Source organism: Engraulis encrasicolus, chromosome 19, assembly GCF_034702125.1.
Source record: "Engraulis encrasicolus isolate BLACKSEA-1 chromosome 19, IST_EnEncr_1.0, whole genome shotgun sequence".
Taxonomy (NCBI): domain Eukaryota; kingdom Metazoa; phylum Chordata; class Actinopteri; order Clupeiformes; family Engraulidae; genus Engraulis; species Engraulis encrasicolus.
In genome coordinates, this window is record NC_085875.1 from 24324616 (window position 1) to 24344615 (window position 20000).

General features: G+C 40.8%; 1 protein-coding gene and 2 long non-coding RNA genes across 7 annotated transcripts in view; 1 reads left to right on the forward strand and 2 right to left on the reverse strand.

Moving 5' to 3' along the window:
* Positions 1 to 20000, forward strand: part of foxn3 (forkhead box N3) — a 198390-nt gene that overhangs the window by 111809 nt on the left and 66581 nt on the right. The gene's annotated exons all lie outside the window — the stretch shown is intronic.
* On the reverse strand, positions 987 to 7111 carry LOC134435087 (uncharacterized). The gene is made up of 3 exons (XR_010031976.1): positions 7080 to 7111; positions 6859 to 6944; positions 987 to 1488 (listed from the first exon to the last, which is right to left on the reverse strand). It is a non-coding gene; the product is annotated as an uncharacterized LOC134435087 (long non-coding RNA).
* LOC134470071 (uncharacterized) lies at positions 14489 to 16070 on the reverse strand. 2 transcript variants are annotated; one of them, XR_010039142.1, is made up of 4 exons: positions 15993 to 16070; positions 15504 to 15619; positions 14966 to 15096; positions 14489 to 14575 (listed from the first exon to the last, which is right to left on the reverse strand). It is a non-coding gene; the product is annotated as an uncharacterized LOC134470071 (long non-coding RNA). The 2 variants fall into 2 exon arrangements; XR_010039141.1 differs by lacking the exon at positions 15993 to 16070 and having other exon boundaries at positions 15504 to 15751.

Here is a 20000-nt window from a genome sequence, read left to right on the forward strand (position 1 = left end):
TATCTGGGGAACTGATCTAAAGTGGAAGCCTGTTATGGCTTCACAACACATTAACAAATGATTTGATAAGCATTGCTTATGCATTATCAAGGATTTATAACCCATTACTTAAGTATATCTGGGGAACTGATCTAAAGTGAAAACCTGTTAAGGCTTTACAACACACTAACAAATGACTTGATAAGCATTGCTTATGCATTATCAAGAATTTTCAACTCATTACTCACTCATATCTGGGAAACGTTTAAAGTGAAAACCTTTCCATGCTTTCCAAAACATCAACAAATGACTTGATAAGCATTGCTTATGTATTATCAAGGATTTATAACCCATTACTTAAGTATATCTGGGGAACTGATCTAAAGTGAAAACCTGTTAAGGCTTCACAACACATTAACAAATGACTTGATAAGCATTGCTTGTGCATTATCAAGGATTTATAACCCATTACTTAAGTATATCTGGGGAACTGATCTAACGTGAAAACCTGTTAAGGCTTCACAACACATTAACAAATGACTTGATAAGCATTGCTTATGCATTATCAAGGATTTATAACCCATTACTTAAGTATATCTGGGGAACTGATCTAAAGTGAGAACCTGATAAGGCTTTACAACGCATTAACAAATGACTTGATAAGCATTGCTTATGCATTATCAAGGACTTACAACTCATTACTAACGCATATCTGGGGAACTTTTAAAGTGAAAATCTTTCCATGCTTTCCAAAACATCAACAAATGACTTGTTGAGCATTGCTTATGCATGGGAGGCAACATCTGAGAGATCTTACTATTCTCATCAAAAATATTTACAAACCACTTACACAATACATTTGAGATGCGAGATGATGTGCTTCATGGTAACGGTAACACAAGACAGACAACTTCAATATCTTTAACTATTTAATTTTTAAAAGTAACAGTTATCAGCTTAAACAGTAGCACAAAGAAGATGAGAGAGATGAGGACTAGCAAAATGAAGAGATTAGATGAGGGGAGAGCTTGTGGAGAAGAGAGGAAGGCAAGAGAAGAGATGTAGTGCATTCATTAATCAAAAATTTCTACAAGGGCCGGTGGCGTTCATGTGTGCTTCGGATGTCAGTGTTTGGTATTTACGTAATTACCACATGAACGCACAATTAGGAACTGTACTGCATTTAAAAGATATTTTCTACTGGGCAGCAGCAGCGAGCCCGTACTTTTGAGCTCAGCCACTTTGCACTGTAGTTCAGGATTTCCCAAAATAGTTTTTATAATAAAAATATATTGAGAGTCTGTAATAGTGATCTAAAGTGAAAGCTGTAGAAACTGCATGATGACTTCTGTTCAGCTATGAAAATACTCCGGGTGTCGGCGGGCGTTATGGGAGAGAGGTGGCCGGGCGTTCACGGCCGCTATGGGAGATAAAGGGTTAAAGGAACTTCTCTGACGATGATGGTCCTTTGTAAAAAGTTTCAGGGGTAAACTGCCTTCATGATGCTACCTGTGAGGAAACAAACAAAAAAAGCACCGTTTTCAATTATGGGCAATATTATTGGACACAAGTCATGTAGAAAGCAATATGCACTAAGAAGCAGGAACTCAGACCGTTATCGACTTTTTCCATATACAGGGTTTGGAACAGAAAGGCGCATGACATTGGAGTACATCTCGTCTTATTTAAACCTACTGTATAACAGTGTTTCCCACAGAAATTTTGGAAACTATGGGGGCAGCTGGGGTTTATTTTGTCGGGGGGGGGGGGATCTTCTCACACGGGCCTTTTTTTTTGGGGGGGGGGGGTGTATTCTTGCAGCGTAAATGCAAAACGGCAAAACAATGACTACAGTATGACATTGGCGCATGGAGAAACTGTAGGCCTGGGCCTATATTTCAGCCATTTATATTTTGAGAAATAAGGCTACATAAGATTTTACCCATGACTTGTATAATAGTAGTACATTGTCATTGTCAAAAAATGCAGTACAGTGAATAATTTCTGTTTACAACACAGTTTCATTCGTCCCTCATGCAGGGGTCTGGGAAACAATAATAAAACAAAATAGGAGCAGAGATAAGAATTTAAGAGCACTGTGAAATTGTTAACGCATAGACAAAAAGGGTCTTAGAGGGTAGGCTATGCCTGTTCCCCCACACATATCTGTAGGCGTACACATTCTACATGAGGGGTGCTGGTCACAGGGCCAGTTTTTTCCAAATTCCTCCCATTAAAAGGGCTGAACAACATATTACACATTTATGTCTATATTCACATTCATTACACATTAATTTCTATATGCAGCACGATGTCTCATCTGCTGTGTCAATGAAGGTCTGTCACCAAACTCATTACAACTGTAAAATAAAGCCTGTGTTAGTAAACTCATCCCAACTGTCCCTTCTCTGAAGGTTTTTTATATTGCTCCCAAACCCAAGTAAACTACAACAACTTGACTAGGCTTTTGATCCCTGTCTTTCAAGCACTTGTGGTTCTCTCTATAGCAGGGGTGCCCAACCTTTTTTTTAACCAAGATCTACTTTTGAAGTTGATGGTCTGCCGTGATCTACCAAGTCAAATTCAAGGATGTCAGTATGAAAATTTAAGACCACCATTTGTTAATCACCATTATTATGAACAAAATGTTTTCAGTAGGCTACTATGGCCGTATCTTTTCAGTGTGTTTTTAAAGTGTGTTGAATAGCCTATATTTACAAAGCAATGCAGCACTGATAGTATGCAGAGATAATTTCAGTCATACACAAGTCATAAACGACTGAAACAATTTCAAAATGATAAACATTTGGTATAAAAGGCACATAGGCCCTATTTCTAAAATATGATGAAGCAAAATGCCTTCAGTGGTATAGGCTACAAATTAAAAAGTGCTCAGAAATTCACCATTTGTTATGGGTAAATAGTAGGCTACTATGAGAGAGAGAGAGAGAGAGAGAGAGAGAGAGAGAGAGAGAGAGAGAGAGAGAGAGAGAGAGAGAGAGAGAGAGCAATGAGAGAACTCATTGGATTGGTTAACACCCCTGTTAAGTGTGACTTCTTCTATGAAGGTTTTTTTTTTCAGCTCTCTGGGACAGTAGCACAGCAAAGGCTTTCTATTGTGAGTTTGGCCAATTGTTTTGTCCACAACTGAAGCAAGAAACAGCACAAATTGAAGTGAATTCCATACATGTCAACAACTACCGGTAACATTTCCCTTACACGCGGCACGCGATGTAAACGCAGTTAGCTATGATGCATGCGACTAGCGATTTGGACGAAGATCCTCGCATATCGGCGTGTCATAACGCATCGTTGCGCACATGTTCTGTTACTCACCCGATGTTACACGTGTGCACACATGAATCAACTGTAATACCCTTACGGTCACTTCCTAATGCTTTCCCCTCATTCTGTGTTACCGTGGGACTACTTATCTAACCAGAGTCTATAGGATGTATTTACTCCAGGAGGAAAATGCGAAGGAAATTCAAAATCGTAATTCAAATCGTTTTTAACAAAAACGGATATCGTTTAAAAAAAAAAAAAAAAAAAGTAACAATTTTTTTTTTTTACATTTTCGGTAACTATGGCGGCCAAATTTAAACTATGGCGGGCCGCCATAGTTTCCTCAATGTATGGGAAACACTGGTATAAACATGCCATAGGGTCATTTCACGTGAAATCAGGCACTTTGGGACCCGACCGACACCAGTGTTAATTTCGTGACGAAATATTTTCGCCATAATTATCGTTAACGATTGTTTTTCCCCTGACGACAATAAAACGATAACGAAAAAAACAGCATGTGTTTGTACGAAAAATATAACAATATTGATTTATATTTTCGTCAAAAAAATAAAAATGTGACTACAATACCATCGGAGACGAAAACCAATAGGAAGCATTTTTGTTAATATGTCACTGAAACATTGAAAAAGAATTTCCTGATCTTTCGCAAGTCGCGACCCATCTGCTCCGCGTCTCCCTCCCCTCCCTCACACACACAAACACGCAGGCACAGTGACAGGCAGCGTCGGTGCTGCACGCCCGTGACCTTTTTTTAACAGCAGTAGCCTACTTTTCAGGGCAATCCTGGCTGGACAAAAATATTGTTGCCCATTTATCCATGACAAAGAAGTTTATGCAGTCATGAAAAAGTGGTGGTGCTGTCTGTCCTAAAGTAGCAAACATCTTTCTCTAACGATGCCTTTTTTTTCTCCACTCCCAGTCGCTTTCATGAACCTGCTACCCGACGGTTGTTGTCTGATCTTTTTTCAATGTTCGCTAATGTTTGTAATTTAAGGGTCTATGCGTTGGTACAAGCCTTCTGATGAGAATCACTTTAGTGCTGATCGCAAAGGATTCGGAAGTGTGGAGTTTTGCGACTTGTTTCAGTCAAGGACACTGAAATAGGAAGTAAACGGCCTTTCCACGCTTTCATATGCGTTTTTCGGTAACACTTTATTTTAGGGACACATCTATTAGCACTAATACATAAAATATTAATGCCTGTGTAAGTAACTTGTAAGGCATGTACTAAGCAAAATAAGACAGTTGTTAAGCATGTATTCACAAATGTCTTGTTCATGCCCAATTAGGGATGTATTACTAATATAACCTTAGTAAGGACCAGTAAGCCTATATTTCTATTTATTAGTAAGTAGTAAGTGGCAGAATACAATGTGTATAAGCTCCCAACACACTATGTGAACAAACCCTGAACAGTGTGAAAACAGATGTGGAATAAGGGTCCCTATTCTAAAATGAAGCTTTGGTCAGCCCAGATGTGTCAGGGCCTCTGCACTACTAAAGTCCTAGGGCCCCCACACCACCCAGGCCTGCACTACCTAGACCCCCCGGTCTACAAAGTGTAAGGGTATATCAAATAATGAACACTTATTCAGCTAAGTCATCTACTTTTCTCTTGTTCATATCAATGAGAGGGAGGTAACAAGAGCCTATATATAGCAAGGCTTGAACGTACACTTGTCAATGGCGGTGGGTTGGTGAGATGTAATTTTTTTTCATGTACCACTGAGTTTTAATTGTAAAAAAAACCCAAAATAAATGCAGGAGATTAGAATAATAGTTTTGAAGCAAAACTAAACTACTCTTTTGTGATAATTAAGTGAATGTTTGAGAACATTAGCTTCAAGAAGTGCAGTGCATGATGGGTACGCAATCTAGGCCAACAGACAACCTACCCAGCTCTGAGCCTACGTCCTTAGCTCCTCCCCTCACTTGTGAAATTTAGTTGCTATCTAAACAATTTGCCATGTACGTAACAACAGAAATATTATCATTGCTGCATTGGCCATGCATTGCATTTCTGACTAAGGGCGTACCCATCATGCACTGCACTTCTTGTAGCTAAGTTTCTCAAACATTAACTTATTTATCAGAGAGGAATAGCTTAGTTTTGCTTCCAAACTATTACTCATTGTTATATTCTGCATTTATTGTAGGGTTTTTACAATTAAAACTAATTGGTGTATGAAAAAATGACATCTCACCACCCACCGTCATTGATAACTTTACGTCCAATCCTTGCTATATAATGCTTCCAATTACTCATTAACATAATGAGTAGAAAAAGTGAGATCTTCATACCTACTGAGACTGATGTGGAATCTGAAATGTTCTTGCACTTAATTTCCCGTGGGGGGGGACGTAGAGTGGGGGCCCTAGGTAGTGCGGGGGCCCTAAGCCATCTGGGCTGAGCAATGCATCACTTTAGAATAGGGACCCTTATTCCACATCTGTTTTCACACTGTTCAGGGTTTGTTCACACAGTGTACCAGGAGCTTATACACATTGTATTCTGGCCCTTACTGCTTACACATAAATAGAAATCTAGGTCTACTAGGTCCTTACTGAGGTTATATTGGTAATAAATCCCTTATTGTGCATGAACAAGACATTTGTGAATACATGCTTAACAACTGTCTTATTTTGCTTAGTACATGCCTTACAAGTTACTTACACATGCATTAATATTTTATGTATTAGTGCTAATAGATGTGTCCCTAAAATAAAGTGTTACCCGTTTTTCCAATAACATCTTGCGAATGCATGCAACATGGACACAACCATGTCAACGAGAGCGCGTATGCCATCACAACTTCGCATCAAGCAAATAATATGCAACAGCTTGCAATACGCGCACGAGGGAGAGAGAGAGAGAGAGAGAGAGAGAGAGAGAGAGAGAGAGAGAGAGAGAGAGACGTCTTCCAACAGGTGCCTGTAGGCTACCCCGCGACGCTCTTGATTACTGGTATACCCACAAGTATTTTTTCATAACGTGCAGTCCCATTTTTCCCCCGAAGTCGTAAAATATCGACAGAGCTTTATGAGTGTCGTGGCCATGATTTTTTTTACACATTGGACGCACTGGCTTATAAGACACTCTGGCAGTTTTTGACAATATTTCATGATTACAATATGTCATTTTAATCATTGATTTCCCCAAATTGTATTTTAGTTTGACAATTTTATAGAGAAGTGTAGACAAGAGGAAATGAATGTAATATTTTGGTTGACTAAAATTATTTTAGATTTCGTCGACTAAAATTGTATGAATTTTAGTCAGCTAAAACTAGACTAAGACAAAAATGATTTAGATGACTAAATTGTGACTAAAACTAAAATTGCATTTTCGTCAAGAGACTAAAACTAAATTAAAAATTCCTCTCAAAATTAACACTGACCGACACGGATTTCAAATCATACTTGCTGTGCCTGATTAGTAGCAAGGTAGCACCCCAGAACTGCATTTGTGCGAATCTGACACCAATATTAAGGGAGAAACAGACTAGCGAAGGTTTACATATGAGGGTAGGGTATAGTCTACATGTTTCTGACATTGGCTCAGCAACTCACCCTATTGGACCATCCTCCATTCCTGGTTCCATCCCCCTGGGTGCTCGGTGCTGGCTGTGTCAACGTGCATGGGTGGCTACCCAACACTGTTCAAAAACATGATGAGATTTAGATGAGATTTAATATCAGACAAAATATTTATTACATATCACTAAAAGCAAATACTGTGTCAAGCCCTACATAGCCTAAATAAACGAAACAGTGCCAGCATGCATACTTACACTGGGTCTGCGTCAGGGGGCATTTCCAGGAGATCCCGTCAATACTGTGTCACTGGTGAGTGGGCTGAACATTCATCTGTACAATGTAAACAAACATTTAATTATTTCCCATACACCTAAAACAATTACATGTGTATGACATTAGCTCACTAACTCACCCTATTGGGTCATCCTCCACTCCTGGGTCCATCCCCATGTGCCATGGGTGCCCGCTGCTGGCTGTGTCAACATGCATGGGTGGCTGGCTACCCAACACTGTTCAAAAACATGATGATTTAGATGAGATTAAATGTCACAAAAACAATGCCAGCATGTATACTTACACTGGGTCTGCATCAGCGGGCACTTCCACTTATCAAATAAATCTGTCATGAGCCAACAACTGAGAGAGGAAAAAGTCAAGTCACAATTTAGCTTTCATGACAGTAAATTACTACATGAGTGCAAATAAATACATCAGCAGGTTCACAACGCCATGAATTATTATTTCTGAGGTCAGAAGCCTACTGTAAGAAAGCTTGGGACAAATCATTCATGCAGTCATTTCAGAAGTCAGTAGGCTTAAGCTTACCTCATCTAAACATACAAAAAACAACATGACTCACTACAAAGACCTCAGAAAAGAAACTAACTTACATTTATGGTAGTCCAACACCGTTAGTAATGTGCCAATCTCTTTGCCTACATCTGCAAAGCTACTCAACGTGACACCCCTTCTCAGTTTGTTTACATCCGGCGTCCACCTCTCCCCAATGCAATGAATTAGCTATGCAAGATGGGCATGAGATTGTGTATCTTGCAAGCGACAGGGATTCATCTTTCAAATAAAAAAGGACTATGCAGGCAATTGCATGTCTGTTCAGTGAATATCAAAACATTTTAGCAGCCAAACTTACTTGGATGCAACAGCAGCAGCGGCAGCAGCAGGAGTAGGCAGTAGGCAGCAGCAGGCAGGCAGCTCATCGCATGCTCTTCTCGCATTCGCTCCAACTTCTCGTGTCTACTTTGATAAATACTTCCGACACTGCCAACATCCACATGCCAATACGTCCGCGAAAATACCTTGAAATGACGACTCTTCTCCGTTTAGACTTGTAATTGTCCTTCAGCAATATAAACCGTGAACACTGAACACTGAACACTGAACAAGACACTACTTCCTCAAAGTTTAATGTGTCCCCTCAAAGAACGTCCCCTGGAAACGCATCACTGATCACAAAACAACATCCGGTCGATTAACCACTTCCTGGAATATTTGAGGAGACGATGCTAATTAGAATAGAGAATCTTTGGTATTACCCCTGTAATTAAGAGATCAGAGAATTCTAAAACTAGTGAAAAAGAGTTACAAAGTTAATTGTGTTTCCTGCGGGCCATTTTCGGTTGTTTTGACGGAGAGTAATGAGTATGACCAATCTAAACTCTCTCTGGTATGACTGAGCTGTATTTTACCGCGATTTCAACGTTGTGTCATTTCAACAGTATTCTGGTCAAGGTAAAATAAAATAATATATATATATATAGGCCTATATTAAAAACGTTTTTTTAAAAAAAAAAACAATGTCACTGTTAGTTGTACAGCAGATACCCACACACAACAAAATTATGGTTGAGATGTCCAGTTTAAAAAAAAAAACTAAAAAAACTTGGGTTGGACTTTCAGTTATGGTGCTGTTGTTTACAAATTGTGTCAGAGTGAATTCTGAGGGTTAACATTACTTGTCCACCTAAGCAGTTGTATGTCTCAAGTGGGTGTTTGAGTACTCTATTAGTTGTAGAGAACAATATTGCTTAGCAAATTTTGTTAACTAGCATGCTAACTAGCGATTTCTGCTATTTTGCTCTGTGCTTGCAATGGCTCAAATGGAGGGGAATGTTTTGCGCTTAGTGTAAGCTTAACCCTATCCAGACCGGGCTTTTTTGGCATTCCTGGGACCGGGGGGGGGGGGCTCATTTGACCCCCCCCTCATAACTTAGGAACCGAATGGCGTATGATCACCAAACTTGGAGGGGATGATCTTCAGCCAAAGATCTATGAATGACATCAGTTTGGTGTCATTATTGGATATTATGACATCATTATGACGTCATTTCCTGATTTTATTACCCAAAATGTCACCTTAAAATATTTTCCATCTATCTTGCTTTCCATCTAACTTGGGTTAATTTTGGTTATTATATGCTTCAGACCACTTCAAATGTTCACAAGGGTGTCTGATGCTAATGAAAATGTTAAAAAATTTGAAAAGTGATGATGATCAGTGATTTTTGGTCTGGCGTACCTGTCAGAAAATCGTTGCCATGGCAACAACAAAAATGATAAACCTAATCTTTTGGTATCACACTATAGCCAACTTCATGTTAGGAAAAGTCACAAAGTTTCGTAGTCCTAGCTTTAGTCATTCAGGAGTTATACGACATCAAAGTTGGTGCGGGCACTTTTAGCGGGCACATTTGTTGATGTTTTGGAAAGCATGGAAAGATTTTCACTTTAAAAGTTCCCCAGATATGCGTTAGTAATGAGTTGTAAGTCCTTGATCATGCATAAGCAATGCTTATCAAGTCATTTGTTAATGCTTTGTAAAGCCTTAACAGGTTTTCACTTTAGATCAGTTCCCCAGATATACTTAAGTAATGGGGTTTAAATCCTTGATAATGCATAAGCAATGCTTATCAAGTCATTTGTTAATGCGTTGTAAAGCCTTATCAGGTTCTCACTTTAGATCAGTTCCCCAGATATACTTAAGTAATGGGTTATAAATCCTTGATAACGCATAAACAATGCTTATCAAATCATTTGTTAATGTGTTGTGAAGCCATAACAGGCTTTCACTTTAGATCAGTTCCCCAGATATACTTAAGTAATGGGTTGTAAATCCTTGATAATGCATAAGCAATGCTTATCAAATCATTTGTTAATGTGTTGTGAAGCCATAACAGGCTTTCACTTTAGATCAGTTCCCCAGATATACTTAAGTAATGGGTTGTAAATCCTTGATAATGCATAAGCAATGCTTAACAAGTCATTTGTTAATGTGTTGTAAATCATGGGAAGGTTTTCACTTTAGATCAGTTCCCCAGATATACTTAAGTAATGGGTTATAAATCCTTGCTTATCAAGTCATTTGTTAATGTCCAGAAACATCCATGAGGGGCAGTCACATGAGCCTCAACTTACTGTTTGCCATGTTACCAGTCATCACACACTAACCATTACAAAAGGGTTAATTAAGATTTCACTAATGCTAAAGCAAGAGTTTACAAACAGTTGCCATACATGCCTAATAGTACTTGGTAATGGTTAGGTGGTAGGAGGCAACAAAGAGATAATGTTTTTTTCATAAATAAAGGTGGGTTATCTGACATTTTAATGATGGTTTACTAATGCTTATCAGAAAGTTCAATCACCATAAACGAATCATTACCAAGAAATGCATAATGACTAACTCGTGATTCACTAAGGGTTGACTAATGTTAAAATAAGGCTTAACTAAGGCTTAACTTTGCTTAGCGAACAGTTACATCAGCACACACAAACCATTTACTAACGGTAGAAGTTAATGATTAAGAAATGAGAAATAATACTTACATAATGACTAACTCGTGATTCAGTAAGGGTTAACTAATGTTAAAAATAAGGCTTAACTAAGGCTTAACTTTGCTTAGCGAACAGTTACATCAGTACACACAAACCATTTACTAACGGTAGTAGTTAATGATTAAGAAATAAGAAATAACACTTACATAATGACTAACTTGTGCTTCACTAAGGGTTAACTAATGTTAAAATAAGGCTTAACTAAGGGTTAACTAATGCTCAAAAAGGGGTACTTATTATAAAGTGTTACCAGTTAATGTAATGCAATGAGTATGCTTTAGCTGTGAATTGTACCACCCTGAGTGTGTTACTATCAAGACGTCATCGACCCAGCTATTGCGATCCGATGCTTGAGAATGAGCTTTAGGGCACTGTAAAACCTGATAAGTTAGTAGAACTCAAAAGTTTTGAGGTAACTGATTACCTAATAAGTTTTGAGTACATCAACTGTATCTTTTAATTAAACTTTACTTTAAAATTGTGAGTGCATGAACTGTATTCTTTAAGTAATGCTAACCTTAAAAGTCTGAGTACATGAACTGTATTCTTTAAGTAATGTTAACCTTAAAAGTCTGAGTACATGAACTGTATTCTTTAAGTAAAGTTAGCTCTAAAACTGTGAGTACAATAACTGAATCCTTTAAGTAAAGTTAGCTTTAAAACTGTGAGTACATGAACTGCATTCTTTAAGTAAAGTTAGCTTTAAAAATGTGAGTAAACGAACTATGTACTCAACTCAAATGTTTTGAGGTAACTGATTACCTAATAAGTTTTGAGTACATGAACTGTAATTTTTACTTAAAGTGAACTTTAAAAGTGTGAGTACATAAACACGCTATGCTATACCATTTACAGACAACAATAATGCATAAAATCATTTACAATGAATAACATTTATTTTTTCTGGAAAGTACACAGAACATTACAAGTGTGTGTGTGAGAGAGAGAGAGAGAGAGAGAGAGAGAGAGAGAGAGAGAGAGAGAGAGAGAGAGAGAGAGAGAGAGAGAGAGAGAGAGAGAGACACAGAGAGAGAGAGAGACAGAGACAGAGAGAGAGAGACACACAGAGACACAGAGACACAGAGACACAGAGACAGAGAGAGAGAGAGAGAGAGAGAGAGAGAGAGAGAGAGAGAGAGAGAGAGAGAGAGAGAGAGAGAGAGAGAGAGAGAATGCTACAAATGCACACTACTCCAGTATCAAATCTTCCACACACACAAAAAAAAAGAAGTCATTATAGGCACGGTTTGAGTGGTTTGTCATTCTCCAGACAAACGATCATTGTGAATGCATAAATAATGCAAAAAAGCATTCTGGTATGCCATTAGGCTACCGCACAGTTAACACTGCTGTAAACATTTTCTGGATTTTTAGATCGCATTTCACATTTTAACTATGTGAACAATCATTGTGAATGTGTTAAAGAGACTCTTTGCTAACGAAAGACAAAATAACAAAAACAAAAAAGCATTCTGGTATGCCATTAGGCTAACACTGCTGTAACTATGTCAACCAGACAAAGACATTTCTTTTTTTAATAACATTTCACATTTTAACTATGTGAGTGAACAATCAAATACAGACAGAAGCTCTTTTGTGTGCGTGTGTATGCGTTGCATGTTTTGTTTGTGTCTACATCAAGAGGTACTGGGACTAGCAAACCCCTTGCGTGCGTGGGCATGTTTTTGTGCTAGTGTTTATTAATAGCAGTTTGGTTAAGAGGCAAATAACTATAGAAAATAGACATAAATCCAACGACCACCTTGACACTATGGAGAAGTGTGTGTGTGTGTGTGTGTGCACGCACTTGTGTGCTTGAGTGTGTGGTCATGAATGCGGGGAATAAGATGGACTTAGGTGTGTGTGAGTGTCTAGGTGTCTGCTTGTCATCTGAGTGTCCCATCTTTCTTTAAGCCTTACCAGCAATCATGTTTCATGCATCTTATTGTCCAGAGATGCATCCCAATGCTACCCTTGATGTTCTGTAAACCATTTGGCTGTCCTTTTTCTGTCCTATGTATACCTTGGCAATATCAGGCAGTGCGAGTCGTCCATCTGTGTTGGTGTCTACAGTACTGGCTCAAGAAATCCCCTTGCATATGTATGCAAGTGTGTGCACGTGTGTGTGTGTGTGTGTGTGCGTGTGTGTGTGTGTGTGTGTGTGGTGTGTGCATGCACGCATTTACTATAGTTATTCGCCTCCAAATCAACACAGCTAGAAAAAGACATACATCCAACTGCGCATGTTTGTTTGCGTGTGGGTGAGCCCGCGTGTGGTCATGTATGCGGGGAATAAGCCTAACTTATGTGTGAGTGTTTGTCTGTTTAAGTAATGGCCCTGAGGTCCTAAATGCGGGGAATAAGCTGAAGAGTGTGTGTGTGTGTGTGTGTGTGTGTGTGTGTGCGTGTGCGCGCGCGCGTGCATTGTCCCAAGAGTAATAAGCTGAATTTGGGCACGTGTGTGTGCGTGCAGGTGTATATGTGTATTGTACTATAGAGAGAGAAAAAAAGTTGAAGCATTCTGGTAAGTATGGCATTCGAATACTGTACAGTACAACTGGCAGGTAACAGGTCCCTATTCCGCCGCTTCAGCTATATTTCAGCCGCTGTGTAGAGGGTTCCGTGTGACATGAGCATATGCGCGCCCGTGTGTGTGTGTGTTTGTGTGTGAGAGAGAGTGTGCAAATGCTACTAACGTGCACTACTGCAGTAGCCACTCTAAAGGGCGTCGTGTGACATGAGCATACGTGTGTGTGTGTGTGTGTGTGTGTGTGTGAGAGAGAGTGTGTGCAAATGCTACTAAAGCGCACTACTGCAGTAGCAAATCTAGAGGGTGCTGTGTGACATGAGCGTGTGTGTGTGTGTGTGCGCGCGCGCAAATGTTACAAACACGCACTACTGCAGTAGCAAATCTTCTTTCAAAGTCATTAGGCAGGGTTTGAGTGGTTTGCCATCATCCAGACAAACAAACATTTTCTGGATCATTGTGAATGTGTTCAAGAGGCTCTTAGGGTATTCCAAATTGAACACATAAGTCAGCCCAAACAACAACATGAATGCATCTGGAATTGTGGGGACCTCGTTAAAAACAGCATTGCCTTCAATGACGACTGTAAACTTCTTGCAGCTGAAGGGGTCTGCGCCAGTTATGCCAAGAGCAAGAGGGACATCATGGTAATCAGGCTCCTCCTCCTCCTGCAAAACACAATCAACATAATTACCTGTTGGCTACACTAGGAAGATAGTCATTTGACAATCTGGATATGTTTACCAAGAGACCAACATGATCTCAGAATTCCGTGGAATGGATTTTGCCAAAATTCCGTGCCCCTAGACACGGAATTGTTTTCCGTGATGGACACACGGAAGTGCTTTCTCTATATTCCCACAGCTCTATGTTTCCACAGTCTTGTGTTTTCTCAGGATTTCTAATTTCCAATATTTTTTTTCTCAAAAAAACTTTTCTTACTGACAGGTTAGGGTTAGGGATTGTTTTGGTCTGGGCATAGCTAGTATTCTTTCGTTGATTACATGAATTTTATATACCTTTTCCAGAGTTGGTTGATGGGCTTTCTCAAAAACATGTCTTTACTGACAAGTTAAGGTAAGGGATTGTTTTGGTCAGGGCACAACTTAAATTGCTCTAGCATTCTTTTATTATTATAATTTGGTATCTATTTTCTAATGATAGACTTAACACAGTGCTGTGGGAATATAGAAAGCACTTCCGTGAGTCAATCACGGAAAACAATTCCAAAATCTTTTTGGCAAAATCTGTGAAACTGACACGGATTTCATGATGAGGGGAGAAGGGGCTGGAGGGCTGCTGCCGCTGTTGACAGGGAACCACAGACTGGAAACAGCTAGAGCCTCTACAAGCCAGAGTCAAAATCAGGATCTACGGACAAAAAAGCAGATAGCATCCAGAGACTCAACACGTGTCCCACTCACTACAAATATGTAAAAATAACCAAGTGATGCTAAAAAGACAATCATTTGTACACTCAAATGCCAGATCTCAACCAAAACAGGCAGTAATTGTAAATGTACGGTGAGGTGGTTGAAGGACCCATCCGTGGTGGGCAAGAAATTACTCTTTTTCTGTCTAACTAACCAGCATGCCTGGCATGCACCACACATCACTACTTGGTCAGTGTTAATAAGCACAGCCTTGATCCAACATTTGCCACACTCTGTGCACCCATGAACTGTCTGCATCTACAACATCTTGCGTGCACGTGTGTGTGTGTGTGTGTGTGTGTGTGTGTGTGTGTGTGTGTTCAGTTACCTGATGCTGGGCTGCAGCTGAGGGGCTTCAGCAAGAACTCTCAGTGGGCTGGAGGGCTACTGCCGCTGTTAGCAGGGAACAACAGACTGTAAACAGCTAGAGCCTCTACAAGCCAGAGTCCGAATCAGGATCTATGGACAAAAAAAAAATAAAACACAAAAAAGGTGACGAATGAAGGATGCAGGGGACACTATACTCTAGGGGGGGAGAGAGAGAGAGAGAGAGAGAGAGAGAGAGAGAGAGAGAGAGAGAGAGAGAGAGAGAGAGAGAGAGAGAGAGAGAGAGAGACAGTGTATGGCAGGGATAAGAATGCCACACATTTTGTCAGGTAAAGAAAGGTTCTTGTTCAGAGTTCAGTTCCACCCCTGGTGTGGTCATTAATAGCACACAGAGGGGAAAGTCAGGCAACAAGTCTACCAGCAATGGGGGAATACAGTGTTCATGTTATGTTCAAAACACATCTTTAATCAGCCCGTATACCTAGATTATGAGTCTTAGGTTGGTGTGTGTGCGTGTGTGCGCGTGTGTGTTCAGTTACCTGATGCTGGGCTGCAGATGAGGGGAGAAGGGGCTGGAGGGCTGCTGCCGCTGTTGACAGGGAACCACAGACTGGAAACAGCTAGAGCCTCTACAAGCCAGAGTCAAAATCAGGATCTACGGACAAAAAAGCAGATAGCATCCAGAGACTCAACACGTGTCCCACTCACTACAAATATGTAAAAATAACCAAGTGATGCTAAAAAGACAAATCATTTGTATACTCAAATGCCAGATCTAAACCAAAACAGGCAGTAATTGTAAATGTACGGTGAGGTGGTTGAAGGACCCATCCGTGGTGGGCAAGAAATTACTCTTTTTCTGTCTAACTAACCAGCATGCCTGGCATGCACCACACATCACTACTTGGTCAGTGTTAATAAGCACAGCCTTGATCCAACATTTGCCACACTCTGTGCACCCATGAACTGTCTGCATCTACAACCTCTTGCGTGCACGTGTGTGTGTGTGTGTGTGAGAGTTCAGTTACCTGATGCTGGGCTGCAGCAAGAACTCTCAGTGGGCTGGAGGGCTACTGCCGCTGTTAGCAGGGAACAACAGACTGTAAACAGCTAGAGCCTCTACAAGCCAGAGTCCGAATCAGGATCTATGGACAAAAAAAAACACAAAAAAGGTGACGAATGAAGGATGCAGGGGACACTATACTCTATGGACAGACAGACAGAGAGAGAGAGAGAGAGAGAGAGAGAGAGAGAGAGAGAGAGAGAGAGAGAGAGAGAGAGAGAGAGGCAGGCAGGGATAAGAATGCCACACATTTTGTCAGGTAAAGAAAGGTTCTTGTTCAGAGTTCAGTTCCACCCCTGGTGTGGTCATTAATAGCACACAGAGGGGAAAGTCAGGCAACAAGTCTACCACCCACTGAGCTACAGCGAAGTGGTTGCTCAGCTGGTAGTCGTTGTCGGACTCGCTTTCGATTGTTTCAGTTACGGCTGTATTCTCCATATAGCTACAAAACTTGTAAATCCAGCACTGGAGACTAACTGAAGCAGCACTAGAGACGAACACATGTTGAATATTTCCTGAATTACCCACCCTCTACTCGTGCCCTGGGGTTCCCCTCTTTTCCACGTTGTTTTTGTTGCAATGTTTGTTCTATATCTGGATCCGAAAACACCAAGCGAATAAACATCCGCACTCCGTTGATTTCCATGCTGTACACGCTTTATTTTATTTGCATGCTTGCATTTTAGCTGCCATTACCTTTGCCATTGCATGCACACACGCTAATAGCCGATTGCACGCATGCCGATAACGTGTCTAGTTTAGTTTGCAAAAACGCATGCATGGCGTCAGGTAATCGAAGGAGTGCACTGATCACGCTTCGAGACATGCGTGTACACGGACAAAGACATGAACGCCACTAAATATATATATTTTTTAAAACGCAACGAAACCTGCTTATGCATTTCTTTCTTGCTGTCTTCTCATAGACAACTGGTACACGAAAGCATTTCATTGCTACACCGTCAGACTGATTCCCTGATTGACGCTCTCAACGCAGGACGCTCCCCTGTCGGCTCGCTCCCACNAGCCAGACTATCGGTCCCACCGCCATATAACGGAGCTAGTTATCTTTTTGATGTTAGTTTTTTGTTTCTAACCCTAAATTGCTTGTATGTGGCAGTGTATGATAATACGTGAAATATAATCGGGTGGGACTACACGTCCGGGAGTGATAGAAACACCTGGGACTGCACGTCCGGGAGCGATTTCAGTTGGGAGTGTCCATCTACCACCGCGTCAGACTTGGCTTCGGTTAGCGGTCATTAACCTTGCCCTACGCGCTTAGCTTCTTTATGCAAAAACCGAATTCGAGAAATGTCAATGCAATAGAAAATAAGCTTGGTGTAGATCTTAGCTTTAGACTTAAAAAGGTATAAACATACACGTGCATGGTATTACATTGGAAAAACCGACATTTTACTCTGTACCAGTAACGTTCTTCTCTTCTGTGCTGATGCAGCACGCCAAACACAGCACAGTGATTGCATCCCGAATTAAAAAAAAATACAGAGAAGGAACTGGACAACCCAATATTTCTTTGTTTTACATTTAGGACAGACAAGCGATTTTATTTTCGAGTTCAAATGTAAGTTCTAGCTGTTATTAGCTTTGTCCATAACCAAAGACCGAGTGAAGTTAGCTTGCTAATAAAATAGCCTTAAGCTCACAGTGCATGCAAATGTTATTATCAAAGTCCAAAACGACTAAAAGCTTTACTACTACAACCTTACTACTAAAACTACTTACCTTACACCGAAAAACAATTGAGCGTCCACTCTTCTTTTCCAAAAATGAGGGTTAGTACTGGCTGCCAAACTGATCCCCGCGGTCTCGCGGATCCTCCATCTTGTTCTTGGTAGACCGTGCGTGGCAGTGCGTGACTGAACGTAAACCACGTTGATGACGTCATACCTCACGTTTGACAGAATGCTCATAGTTTTATAGTAAACCGGCAATGTTTACTCATACATTATTTTCACCACAACGAAAACGTTGTGTCTTGGTCAGAAAACGTATAAGTTTATTGTTGGGTCAGCTAAAAAATAGGCAAGTATCGGGTTTTAAGTCCTGATTGATACAATTAATGCGTTCCATTTACTGTTAGGGTTTACAGTGGGTGAGGATAGAGTAGAGTAAGAATAGAGTAACCTTATTAATCCAAATTGTAATTTGGGAGCGAGGGTAAGTTAGGGATCTCTTCAAGGATATTTTTTTAGGTTCATCTTGATATTTCACCTGAAAGCCAAATATCTCTCACTTTTTTTGAACCCTGTATTTTAAAATACAGCTTGCCATGCAAAGGCTGAAGTGAATGAGAGAAGGAGTAACATCTCCTGGCTCCTGACCCTGAGCTTCGGGATACCAAACATGCACATTGAATGACAATTTTGTATGATAATGTGCTATATACGTAATTTTGATTGATTGATTGATTGATTGATTGACGACAGAGTACATCCACAAGGTATAGCGATGATCAGCTCCTCACAAACCCATTGCAGCCTGTGATATTGGAGGCCAGAACAATTAATTAGGGTCATCAATATACAGTATGCCATGACACATGGCTGACTATGAATGTTGCTGTTAAGAAGTAGTTTATGGCTGCTGGTACTGTTACGCCAGGTTCATTTCTGAGGTCTGAGGTCATCTCCCAATCCTCCTCTATCTCTCTCCCGCTCACTTCCTGCCACCATCTCACACTTTTTTAATAGGTAAAGGCATAAAAGCCCCTAAGATATTTTTTTGAATGTGGTGTCTTTGTGTGTGTGTGTGTGTGTGTGTGTGTGTGTGTGTGTGTGTGTGTGTGTGTGTGTGTGTGTGTGTGTGTGTGTGTGTGTGTGTGTGTGTGTGTGTGCGTGTGCGTGTGCGTGTGCGTGTGCGCGCGCGTGTGTGTGTTTGTGTGTGTGTTGTTGGGGGACAGTAGAGGTGTGAAGGAGAGGTCATTCCTTGAGTGTGTGTTTAATCGATGCTGTCGGTCTGGCAATGCTGGGCGCTAAAGTGAAATGTAAGTGGATGACAGTGACTCAGCAACATACAGTCTCTCTCTCCCTCACACACACACACATTCTCTCTCTCTCTCTCTCTCTCTCTCTCTCTCTCTCTCTCTCTCTCTCTCTCTCTCTCCTCTCTCTCTTCTCTCTCTCTCTCTCTCTCTCTCTCTCTCTCTCTCTCTCTCTCTCTCTCTCTCTCTCTCTCTCTCTCTCTGCTGTCCTCTTTTGCTGGGGATGATGAGATTGGCCATCTGGCTGACTTGCAGAGACAATGCTGGGCCGAGTCACAGTGTGTCCTGTTAGGAATAGGAGGGTGGACTGGAAGGAGTAACATCATAGCTGAATTGTCCTGTTACTTAATTTGGCTATTTGCCTATGGTGTGATTATGTTAGCCTAAGTATTTAGGCTATAGTATTGGGGACAAGGTGTGTGTCTGTGTCTGTGTCTGTGTCTGTGCATGTGTGTGTGTGTACTGTTAGGAAGTTAAAGTCTCCCCTCTAGCCCCTAGCACTAAGTGTGCAATAACATGGTAGTATGAGTGTGAGAAAGCGAAATGGTTTTTTTAAAATAATTTTTTGGGGGGCTTTTCAGCCTTTATTGGTTTTTGTGAGACAGGATAGTGGAGGAGAGACAGGAAGTGAGCTGGGAGAGAGAGATGGGGAAGGACCGGCAAAGGACCCAGATCGGCAATCGAACCCGGGTCGGCCGAGTGGTAAACGTGTGCCCTACCATATCAGCCACAGTAGGGCCAGAAAGCGAAATGTTGAGTGGAAATGTGCGTCGGACGCTGCTTACCTTTGGTCTTGGAGCGGTGGTGTGCAGAGTCGCATGATGGACCTGCTCAGTCCCCGATCCTTTCGCCTATGGGGAAAATCCCTGACATCAACATAGTAATGGTAAAATCCTGATGTACCATCCACCGGACAATGAAATCCGACAGAGAGGGTTTCAAAACCCGCCCCGACTCCGGCTAGCATCC